The sequence below is a fragment of the Zootoca vivipara genome, chromosome 2 (assembly GCF_963506605.1).
Source record: "Zootoca vivipara chromosome 2, rZooViv1.1, whole genome shotgun sequence".
NCBI classification, from domain to species: domain Eukaryota; kingdom Metazoa; phylum Chordata; class Lepidosauria; order Squamata; family Lacertidae; genus Zootoca; species Zootoca vivipara.
Genome location: NC_083277.1, coordinates 18,064,516 through 18,075,514, shown reverse-complemented (window position 1 = coordinate 18,075,514; position 10,999 = coordinate 18,064,516). Strand labels below are relative to the sequence as shown.

Genomic DNA, 10,999 nt, shown 5'->3' with positions numbered 1-10,999 from the left:
CGAACCCAAAGGGTGCTCATCAATGGCTCCTTCTCATCCTGGAGAGTAGTGACTAGCGGGGTGCCACAGGGTTCTTGTCTTGGGCCCAGTCTTATTCAACATCTTTATCAATGACTTGGATGATGGGCTTGAGGGCATCCTGAGCAAGTTTGCAGATGACACCAAATTGGGAGGGGTGGCTAATACCCCAGAGGACAGGATCACACTTCAAAATGACCTTAACAGATTAGACAACTGGGCCAAAGCAAACAAGATGAAAGTACTACACTTGGGGGGGGGAAATGAAAGGCACAAATACAGGATGGGTGACACCTGGCTTGAGAGCAGTACATGTGAAAAGGATCTAGGAGTCTTGGTAGACCACAAACTTGACATGAGTCAGCAGTGTGATGCAGCAGCTCAAAAAGCCAATGCAATTCTGGGCTACATCAATAGGAGTACTGTATAGCATCTAGACCAAGGGAAGTAATAGTACCACTGTATTCTGCTCTGGTCAGACCTCACCTGGAGTACTGTGTCCAATTCTGGGCACCACAGTTCAAGAAGGATACTGACAAGCTGGAACGTGTCCAGAAGAGGGCAACTAAAATGGTCAAAGGCCTGGAAACAATGCCTTATGAGGAACGGCTTAGGGAGCTGGGTATGTTTAGCCTGGAGAAGATAAGATTAAGGGGTGATATAGCCATGTTCAAATATATAAAAGGATGTCATATAGAGGAGGGGGAAAGGTGGTTTTCTGCTGCTCCAGAGAAGCGGACACGGAGCAATGGATTCAAACTACAAGAAAGAAGATTCCACCTAAACATTAGGAAGAACTTCCTGACAGTAAGAGCTGCTCGGCAGTGGAATTTACTACCAAGGAGTGTGGTGGAGTCTCCTTCTTTGGAGGTCTTTAAGCAGAGGCTTGACAGGCATATGTCAAGAATGCTTTAATGGTGTTTCCTGCTCGGCAGGGGGTTGCACTGGATGGCCCTTGTGGTCTCTTCCAACTCTACGATTCTATGATTCTAAATGCCATGTGCATCTGTAGCAGCACAACCGGACGCCTTCATCTGCCCCAGCTGCAACAAAACAGGTCTCTTCCATATCAAATTGAATTGAATTTATTCTTACGGTCACAGGCAGATCTAGGGGAGCAAAACCTGTTCAGTCACAGCAGGAACGGAGCTTCTGGTGTGCCGCTGGATTTTTATTACTTTCTAATGGATCAACGTGACCTAAAGACATGTGTTTTCTGGTGCCACGCTACCTCACCAACCGGGTGATTTGTACAGCAGTGCAGCAGCCACAGAGGCGTGTTTTTGTGGTGCCCTGCTGCCCCACGGACCAAATGACTGGTGCAGCAGATGGAGATGTTAGGTGCCAAACAACACCTGCTTAGATTTGGTTTCAATCCTACCCACTGAGTAGTGAGCAAATGGGGAGTCACAATCTCCCCTGTTGGCATACAGGAGAGATGAGGATCAGAGGTGAACATTATGACGTGCCAGAGTCTGATTGGATGCCCAGGCAGGGCATTGTCTTCTCAATAGGATAAGAGCAGGTCCCTCAGTTGAGCATCAGCCAGCATATGACAGCCAAGCTCAGAGCAATGGTAGCATCCTGAGGTGGAAATTAGAACCAAAGGAGACAATTAGAACAATGGCTGCTGCTTACAGAACAATGAGGAGGAGGACCCGCCTTCCCAAGAGAACGAAACAGACGATTCGGAAAGCCGCACATAAGAAGCTCCTGCCAAAGCAGAGAAAGCAAAATCTGAAGCAGGGGCAGAAGGTAGCAGAGCAGCTGATGGCACCTGTAAAGAAGGATGTGAAGCATCCCTGTGATGAGTTCATCTCTAAAGTGCTGAGTCAGCTGCACCGTGACAGAGTGCCCATATCGACCAAGGCCAAAGGGAAGATGATCTCCTTCATACGGAGGTTCTATAACAGTATGACCGACCACGCCAAGAGCAGCAAGAAAGCCAAGAGGACCTCCACCATCGGCTCGCGGGAACTACAGAAAGCACTGAAAGGTGTGCTGCGCAAGAATCAAGCTGCGGAGTTGGTGAAATCCATCCGCAAACTGGCACGGCGCCGATAGGACAACGTTCGTCCCAGTCTCCTTTGGCTGGCGCAAGTGAGATCCACGGGGGAGAAGAGACGAATGCGCCAGCCTAGAAAGCAAGAGAAAAACCCACCTGATGAAAGTTCCTGATGCTACCCTAAAGATACCGAGAAATACTTCACTTTAAAGAAAACAACATCTCACAGGAGCACTGTGTTGATCACCATCCTGAATAAACTAAGAAGGGTTCTGAGCTGCAGAAGAATCCCTGCATCTCCGGAAAACCTTTGGGAGAAGAAACATCTTATTCTTAGGAATATAATAAAATGGGATTCTACCAGGATCTTTAGCTTGGATGTGGTTTCCTTTCCTTCCAATAAAGCAAGGTGTTAGGGTAAGGTTACCAGATGTTTCTCGGGGACAGTCCCCGGATTTATAAATCAGTCCCCTGACAAAATCCTATCACTCCTAACTGAAGTTGAAAAGTGTCCCCAGATTCATTGGAAAAAAAAATCTGAAAATCTTAGGGTTACAGCAGAAGACGTTTAAGGGGTAACCATCTTTATCTGGGAAGTAGCCAATGTAACACCAACTTTGGGAATTTGGGCTGGGGATCCTGGAAATTACAGGCTATTTAATGTAACATCTTTCACAGGAAACCTGGTCGAAAGTATTGTTAAGGATAAAATAACCAAGCATTTAGAAGAAAGAGCTTTGCTGAATTAGAACCCGCATGGCTTCTGCAAAGATAAGTCCGTAACCAAGCATTTAGAAGAAAAAGCTTTGCTGAATTAGAACCCGCATGGCTTCTGCAAAGATAAGTCCGGTCTCATAGCAATCTGGTTAATCTGAAATAAGAGCAGAGATTCTTTTGTAGGCAGGGCCAGCCCAAAACATTTGGGCACCTGAGGTGAACCACAAAATGGTGCCCCCACTCCCACCAGGGGAGAAGTGGGGAGATGGTATGTGTGCTTGCTGGCCTGGGCTTCCTCACTTCTGCTTTCCTTCAGTGGAAGCAGGTGTGGAGCAGCTGGCTGGCCGGGTGCTAGGAATCACCTGGCTCGCGCAGCATCAAAAGACATGCCTCTTTTGATGTTGTGCTTGCCAGATGATCTGCAGGGCACAGCCACACCATAAGATGTGCATCTTCTCATACCATGCTACCCAGCCAACCAGGTGATTCACGCAGCAGCAAAGTGACATCTCTTTTGGTGCCCTGCTGCCCCACAGACCAAATGACTGGTGCAGCATTGCAGCCATGCCGGCCAGCCAAATGGAGATGCTAGGAGCCAAACAACACCTGCTTAAATTTGGTTTCAGTCCTACCCACTGAGCAGTGAGCAAATGGGGAGTCACAAATCTCCCCTGTTGGCATACAGGAGAGAAGAGGATCAGAGGTGAACATTATGACGTGCCAGAGTCTGATTGGATGCCCAGGCAGCACATTGTCCACCTAATAGCATAAGAGCAGGTCGCTCAGTTGAGCATCAGCCAGTGTGTCAGCCAAGCTCAGAGCAATGGTAGCACCGTCAGGTGGAAGCTAGAACCAAAGGAGAAGACTGGGACAATGGCTGCTGCTTACAGAACAATGAGGAGGAGGAGCCACCTTCCCAAGAGAATGAAACAGACGACTTCGAAAGCCGCATATAAGAAGCTCCTGCCAAAGCAGAGAAAGCCAAATCTGAGCCAAGGGAAGCAGGGGCGGCGGAAGGTGCTAGACCAGGTGATAGCACCTGTAAAGCAGTATGTGAAGCATCCCTGCGATGAGTTTATCTCTAAAGTGCTGAGTCAGCTGCACCGCGACAGGGTGCCCATATCGACCAAGGCCAAAGGGAAGATGATCTCCTTCATAAGGAAGTTCTACAACACTGTGTCTAACCACGCTAAGAGCAGCAAGAGAGCACAGCGGACCTCCACCATCGGCTCCAGGGAACTACACAAAGCACTTAAACGCGTGCTGCGGAAGAAACAAGTTACGGAACTGATGAAAACCGTCCGCAAAGTGGCACGGCGCCGTTAGGACATTTCTCCCAGTCTCCTTTGGCTGGCGCAAGTGAGATCTATGGAGGAAACCTACAAAGCAAGAAACGAGAACCACCCACCTAATGAAAAGTCCTGATGCTACTCTAAAGATAACAAGAAATTCTTCACTTTAAAGGAAACATCTCATGCGAGTACAGGGATCAACTACTCTCCATTCTGAATAAACTAAGAAGGGATCTGAGCTGCAGAAGAATCCTTGCATCTCCGGAAAACCTTTGGGAGAAGAAACATCTTAGAATATAATAAAAACGGGATTCTACCAGGATCTTTAGCTTGGATGTGGTTTCCTTTCCCTCCGATAAAGCCATATATTAGGGTTACTGCAGAGGACATTTAAGGGGCAACCATCTTTATCTAAAGGATGTGGCCCTCCAGGTGTTGGATCACAGCTCCCATTATACCTGAACATTGGGCCATGTTGTCTGGGGCTGATGAGCATATGAGACCAAGGCTGGATCTAGAGATATTTTAAAAAATGTTACAGGAAAACGCATTATAAAGTTCATAATGTAAAACCCCATATGCGATTTTGGCTGCTCTACAATGCCCCCCCCCCAGCACCACCCACCCAGCGCATGATGTCATGCATATGATGACCTGTAACGCCGGGCACCCCCAACGTGGGGGGGGGGGTTAGGTTAGAGTACAGCTCTCTTAAACTGGTTCTGTTACCTCTTCTGCCAAGGGTCATGCTGACTATAAAAGTAAGGCCAGAAGGAGCTTGGGTTTCACTTTCTTTTTCTACCTCTCTTCTGGTGTGGTGTTCTGTATTAGTGTTAAGGTTTTAGACTTATTGTAAGGTATTGTAAGTTTAAGTTAAGTCTGCTGCAACTGAATTTCTTATGGGCAGAGCCAATCCTGAATGTATATTGGATTTGTGACCATTATGCTCATTTGCCTTCAGTAGCAGTAAAGGTCTGCTGGATGAAATATTAATTGCCTCTATTTGTCTATTTTTGGGGAATCCTGCAACGTGTAAGTTTTTACTCTGCTAACTATACATTGGAGTTCTGCTCTGGATCAATATTGAGTAGGATTTCATGACAGTTCAGTATGTACATATACTGTATACATATATACAGATGGGTGGGGTATAAATAATAAATTATTATTATTATTATATAATTATGTATCATATACAGTGGTACCTCGGTTTAAGTATACAATTGGTTCCGGAAGTCTGTACTTAACCTAAGGCGTACTTAACCCGAAGCGAACTTTCCCATTGAAAGTAATGGAAAGTGGATTAATCTGTTCCAGACGGGTCCGCAGAGTACTCAACCTGAAGCGTGCTTAACCCGAAGTATGAGTGTAATTGGTTCCGGAAATCCATACTTAACCTGAAGCGTACTTAACCTGAAGTGAACTTTCCTATTAAAAGTAATGGAAAGTGGATTAATCCGTTCCAGACAGGTCTGCGGAGTACTTAAACTGAAAATACTCAAACCGAGGCGTACTTAAACCAAGGTATGACTGTATCTATATGTATTTTATGTGTACTGTACATAGATATACAGTAACAGCTTAAGGGTCCCAGGCCCTAAAGAAGCCAGACTATCCTCCACAAGGGCCAGAGCCTTTTCAGTGATGGCACCGACCTGGTGGAATGCTCTGTCCCATGAGACTAGGGCCCTGCGGGACTTGATCTCCTTCCGCAGGGGCTGTAAGACAGAGTTATTCCGCCTGGCCTTCAATTTAGCCTGATCTGTCACCCCTTTCTCCTTTCCTTTTTTTTATGAAGAAACCCTTCTGGGTCCCCACATCAAAATTTTCCCTGGTCTCCTTGCTGGCCTTAGCAGGACTAACTTGGCCAGTTGCCCTAGTGATGCTATATTGATGTGTATTTTACGCTGTTTTTAAGTTGTTTTTTGTTGATGTTTTATATTTGTTGTTAGCCGCCCTGAGCCCGGTTCCTAAACCGGGAAGGGTGGGGTATAAAAAAATAAATATTATTATTATTTATTGTAAACGCTGTTGGTGCTGCCATATCCTGTGAAGCTGGTGGAGGCTGGTGGAAAGAAAAAGAGAAAGAGTAAAAACTCAATAGTAAAACGCTCGAACGACGCCACTGATTTTGGCCGCTGATCCGTTCCCCACCCCACCCCCCGGCTCCCGGTCTTCGTTTGACACTTAGATTTTGCATTTAAACAGGTGCTACTGCACCGCGACAAGCACCTTCCGTTGCAACGAGCGCAGTCGCCCTTGCATTGCAAACAAGTGCATGGATCTCGGTGCGCCAGGAAAGATCGGCGAGAGAGGTGACTCTGCCGGTAGGAAACCAATCCTAGATTATTATTTTTATGGCAATTCGGGAGAAGAGGAGATTAGAAAATCAGCCGCCCGATCTGCGGTGTTTAAATTCTGTTGTTTTCGGTGGCCATAGAACGACTCGACGCTGCCCGGGATTTAGCGCTCAGACTCTGTTAAGTGCGAGTGAGAGCAGCCGGGGCGCTTCGCTGCGTTGTTTCCCCTCTTTCTCCTCAACTGGAGGGCCATCCCTGCGCATTGCTTATCTCGTTTCATTTGAAGAGTGTATTGTCGAAGCAGCCTGCCTAGCATTAGGGTGCTTTGTTCGCAGCATGTTTCTGTCAGTGTCAGGATGGCCGAGTGGTCTAAGGCGCCAGACTCAAGGCTCATATCCTTCCCAGGCTCTGGGTGTTCTGGTCTCCGAATGGAGGCGTGGGTTCAAATCCCACTTCTGACACATCCTTTTTTAAATTTTTTAAAATTACTTTATTCATTTTTTTAACCATAAAAACATACATAAAGCTTACCTACGCACCGAAGAGCTTAATAATAAATTTCAGAAGAGAGAAAGAAAAACTTTTTCTCGTGTTTATGTTCAAGGTGGCTTTCATGTCCCCTCCTTTTGCTTTCAAATTCCTTTTGTTACTTGGAGTGCATTTTGTGGAGTAGAGATTAAAGAAGGGGGAAAGGGAAGGAAGGTTTCTTTATTATATCTATATAACTATAGAAATCATAAACCTTAGGACTGCAAAGTACCAACTATTTCTAGACATTTTGGCTTTTAAACGAAAGAGTAGTCTTTTTCTTCTTGCCGCTCTATAAAAAGAACTTTTAATCTGTTGGTTTGTACCGGTAAGACAACGTGCAGAGATCTCATTTTTTTTAGATTTCTGAGATTCCATATGTTGCTAAAACATACCTAGGCTCGAAGAAATGTATCTTAAAATACTAGACTGTATACTAGCTAGTATACTAGCTAGTGAAAGGCTTCGCCAGCCGCTTCCCTGGTGGTCTAGTGGTTAGGATTCGGCGCTCTCACCGCCGCGGCCCGGGTTCGATTCCCGGTCAGGGAATGTGTTTTGCAAATTAGTCAAAACAACACCAGCATTTACTCAAAATAAAATATTTTGAGAACACTTAGGAACCCGCTCTTTTGCTTCGAGCGGATGTACGGCTCTATCGTTGCAGAACACAACTCCCTGTCCGAAACCTCCCTTTATCCCTTTTGTCCGCTGCACTGAAACAGCAAATCGAGCCGCTCTGAACTACTACAGCTTTCTTCGACGCTGGACTCTGCTTTTGTTTTAAATGGGTGGATGTTAAAGTATTACACTGATTAGGACCTTTATTGCATTGCTCGCCCATTCCTTTGTGCTTTATACTCTAACTTGGCACCAGGTGGCAGCCTAGCATCCTTGGAACCAGGAGCTGCTGCGACAACACATACGGAGTAATGGACCAGCTAAAAAATTGCACATCTCTCTTTTATCACCTGCGAAGCTACAGGACTACGTGGGTTCATTTACAAACAATAATACTAGTTGGAGTCGAGGAGGGGCAAGAGAGGAGAATATCAGCATTGCAGTTGGCTTCTGTCCAGAGATCTGCCAGTTCTCTATTCTACCACCAACAGTGGTAAAGTAGGGAGCAGGACTATCCCAGGACTGTAGTCTCAGGTACTCAGATGACACACACTGTTTTGGTGCAGAAACGCAGGTTGTGATGATAAATCAGGTTTGGGGCCTATAGCCTCCACAGTCGTACACCTTGGATCCCGAACGCCTTGCGACTCTCGAACGTTTTGGTTGCCGAACGCCGCAAACCTGGAAGTGTTCTCTGGAAGCTGAACGTCTGACGCAGCTTCCGATTGGCGGCAGGAAGCTCCTGCAGCCAATCGGAAGCCGCGCCTTGGTTGTCGAACGTTTTTCTGAAGTCACACGGACTTCCGGAATGGATTCTGTTGGACAACCAAGGTGCTACTGTATGTTTATTCCCCAAAAACGTGCCTAAGGGTGATGAAGCCCGGCTGATTTTTTTCTTAGTTGAAATCATGATTTCTGTGGTAAAAGTAGAAGTGCAAGGTGGAGTTAATATCTGCCAGAAGCCACTGTCAAAACTGACAGCTAGATCATAGTAAGGGAGAGGTCATAGTCCCCTTCAGGGTAACAATGGTTCCTCGGCTACAGCGAAGCCAGCGGCACTTTCATTGTCATGCCATATTGCCTATATATCCCCATGCTGACAAAAATATGGTGACATTTGAAGGCCGGAGCTTAAGGAGAACAGAACAATGGCAGCCAAACAGCAAGGCAAAAAGAAAGCCAGAGTTCCAAAGAGAAAAAATGTCAACAAGAAGCACCAACAAGCGAGACGGAATTGGAAGAAGCTCCAAGCTCAAAAACATAAGAAGAAGCAGCCTCATTTGAAGCATCAAGCCAAGAGGACCTCAGCTGCTAAGTCAAGGAGCAGTGGGCAGCCCCGAAAGATCTGTTCCTCAAAGCTCTTTGCCTCCAAAATTCTACGGCAGTTGCCCAAGGTGCGCATGGAGGCCAAGGCCAGAGATTTGATAAAGACCTTGTTGGCGGACTTATACAATCATGTGGCGACCCAAGTGGAGGCCGTGGAGCAGAAAGAGGAGCAGGCCCCCATCAGTGGCGACGAAGTCCAAGCTGCCTTGAAGGAAGCCATGGAGAGGGAGTTGGCGAAGCACACGGCCGAACAGCCCACCCCAACCCCCACTCCCACCCCCACCGAGTGCGCTTAGAGAACCATCCCTCCCCTTCTACAGCAGCGGCAAGAAGGGACAGGACCAAAGGTTGCCCTGAGAAGATCCGTACAATACTCAAGAGACTTTAAAAATGTATTGCTGCCTTCATAAGTCCAAGAAATCCTGTCGTGGTAAACGTGGTAAAGACATCTGATGGGACACCAGATGAAAAGTTTCTATGGAAAAGACACAAAAGAGGTGGTTTTCAAAAAGAAAGGCACCACAATTCCAATAAAGCAGGATTTTAGTAGCTTTTTCAGTTCTTCCAATAAATCAGAGTTTTAGCAGCTTTATTCAAGTGTATTTGTTTTCTTCTTCTTCTTCTTCTTCTTCTTCTTCTTCTTCTTCTTCTTCTTCTTCTTCTTCTTCTTCTTCTTCTTCTTCTTCTTCTTCTTCTTCTCCTACTCCTCCTCCTCCTCCTCCTCCTACTCCTCCTCTTTGGAACTGAGCTTCGGTTTGACATTTTGAACTGTGAAGGCACGTGGTTGTTTTTAGATGTTTTAAATCCTTCTAAAATGTTTGTAAAAGTTTTGTCACTTATTTTTAATTGTATTGTTATAACATTTTGTGTTTTCCTCCCTGAGCATCTTTGGGAGGAAGGGCAGGGTATAAATTTAACAATAACAACAACAATTTTTTATACTCCGCCCATCTGGCTGGGTTTCCCCATCCACTCTGGGCAGCTCCCAACAAACGATTATACAATATAATACTAATACTAATACTTATATAAATAATAATAAACAAGGGGTCTTCTCACAACTCTCAGCACCTTAACAAACTATAGTTCCCTGCATTCTGTAGTCCCATAGGAGTAGGTATTGTAGTAGCCATGTTTTAGGGCAGGGGTCGGCAAGGTTTACTGGCCATGGGCCGGATCACTCCCATGCGATTTCCAGTATCTGCGCATGCGCAGGTGTGATTTCCGGCGCCGCTTGGCGAGTCCCCGCGTCACGCTGCGCTGGTTTAGCGCAGCGCGTGCGGGACTCGCCAAGCTGGCGGCTCGGTTGAGGGGCGGCTCATGGGCTGGTAAAACAGTCTTTGTGGGCCACATCTGGCCCATGGGCCGCACGTTGCCGACCCCTGTTTTAGGGCTAAGCCGAAATGGCTTCCAAACACTGGCTGGAAATAGTGGCAGTGGCAGCAAGGAGGCTGGAGGCTGTTACCCCAACCGCCTCAGAATATTCTGAGAGAATTTATGTGGTCAGGGCTGGCCCAGCCATGAGACAAGCTGGATACACAAAGACAGGAGCTCCAAAGTAGATCTTTATTTTCTCCTGGTTCCTGATGTAGATCTTCACCCACCCCTTCCTCCCTAGCAGCAGGGTCGGGGGAGAATACAATTTTGTGGCTCACCCAGGGTTGTCACCCGCCCCGTAAAAAACTGGGACCATCCAGTTCTGGGGCCAAAGTGTTCCCTGTCCCGTTTCGACTTTCAACAGGACTCCTTTCCCTGCTACTTCTGAAGTCATCAACCATGAAAAATAAAAAAGGTTAATTAAAGCTTAATTAGAAAGGTTCCTCCTTTGCATGCTCCCCCTAACAAGCTTGCCTTGCACAGCCTAGCTTTCTAGGTGCCTAGGAAGTTGAGCCCACCCTCCAAAGCCGGCTGACAGATGCTCCAGGTGAGCCAAGAGAGCTCACTGGCCCTTTCTACCTCCTCACCTGCAAAAAATGAAAGATAAGGAAATAAAACTGGGTGTCATCAGCATAAGGATGACCAGACTTTTCCCCCAGCTGGAACTCACTGGAACTCAGTTCCGGCACCTCTCAGGTGGGCGCCATTGCCATTATAAGAGAACAAGGGAGATGTTCATGGTGAGTTCCTGCACTTAATTATTGCATTGCATTGCATTATATTGCATGAAGGAGTATCTCCACCCCCATCCTTCAGCC

At 46.6% G+C, this 10,999-nt stretch overlaps 2 non-coding genes across 2 annotated transcripts; both read left to right on the top strand.

Annotated features, from left to right (window-relative positions):
• Nucleotides 1-6,682: 6,682 nt before the first annotated feature.
• On the top strand, nt 6,683-6,793 carry TRNAL-CAA (transfer RNA leucine (anticodon CAA)). Its single transcript has 2 exons — nt 6,683-6,720; nt 6,748-6,793. It is a non-coding gene; the product is annotated as a tRNA-Leu (tRNA).
• A 544-nt stretch (nt 6,794-7,337) lies between these two features.
• On the top strand, nt 7,338-7,409 carry TRNAE-CUC (transfer RNA glutamic acid (anticodon CUC)). The gene has a single exon. It is a non-coding gene; the product is annotated as a tRNA-Glu (tRNA).
• Nucleotides 7,410-10,999: the final 3,590 nt, after the last annotated feature.